The sequence below is a fragment of the Ovis canadensis genome, chromosome 3 (genome assembly GCF_042477335.2).
Source record: "Ovis canadensis isolate MfBH-ARS-UI-01 breed Bighorn chromosome 3, ARS-UI_OviCan_v2, whole genome shotgun sequence".
Classification (NCBI taxonomy): domain Eukaryota; kingdom Metazoa; phylum Chordata; class Mammalia; order Artiodactyla; family Bovidae; genus Ovis; species Ovis canadensis.
Window position 1 is genome coordinate 221,851,910 of NC_091247.1, and position 875 is coordinate 221,852,784.

Below are 875 nucleotides of genomic sequence, written 5' to 3' on the forward strand. Positions count from 1 at the left end.
TTAGGGAGAGGTCGAGGTCCTGAGGGGGAAAATGGGCTACAGGGGTCAAAAGTGGGGAGCACATGTGATCCACTACTGCAGATGCAGAGACCAAGGCCCAGAGAGGGTGGCCGGTCTGCTCAGGCCACACAGCACTGACAGGACTCCTCCCCTCCACTGGTCCTTCACCCTTCACCCTCTAAACTTGCTGGCCCACCACCCTCTGGAGTCTCTCCTGGCCTGTGCTCCTGTTTGACATCTTGTCACACCAAGAAGAGGGAGATGCTAGTGAGGATCCTGCATCTCCCTGACAGACCTGACCTCTTCCATGCTCACGGTCATCCCATTTTACAGATGAAACAACTGAGGCCAAGAGAAGGAAAGTCTCTCAGCACCCTGGCTGGAACCGAGGCCCACCTGACTCCCAACCAGAGAGTCTTTGGTTACTGTTATCCAACAGGTCAGGTCAGGACAAGGTGGCTCCTGAAACGAACAGGTGAGAGGAAGGGGAAACTGGCTCCAGCTCTTCTCCTCACGGGAGAAAGGAGTTCAAACCCCAGGCTGATGATGACCATAGCAGGGGGTCACCTGTTTCTGGGGGCTTCCAACCTGCTAAGCCCACGCCAAGCAGTGGCACGCGGGACTCCACTTCACTCCAGAACGGGTCTTCTGAGCTCTGTGTACACATGAGGGAACCAAGGCAGAAAGAGGGGCCCAGTGGCTCGCCCACGGTCACCCTCGGTTCCAAGCAGGGGAGGCAGGGGCCCGGACTCCCGGGACCCCTCTCAGGGGTGTCGGCGGGGTGGGACGTGGCAGGCACCCCGTGGACACAGAGCGGCCCGGGGCGGCAGTCGGCGAGCCCAGGCCGGAAGCCCCCTGGCCCGCAGGATGGCCCG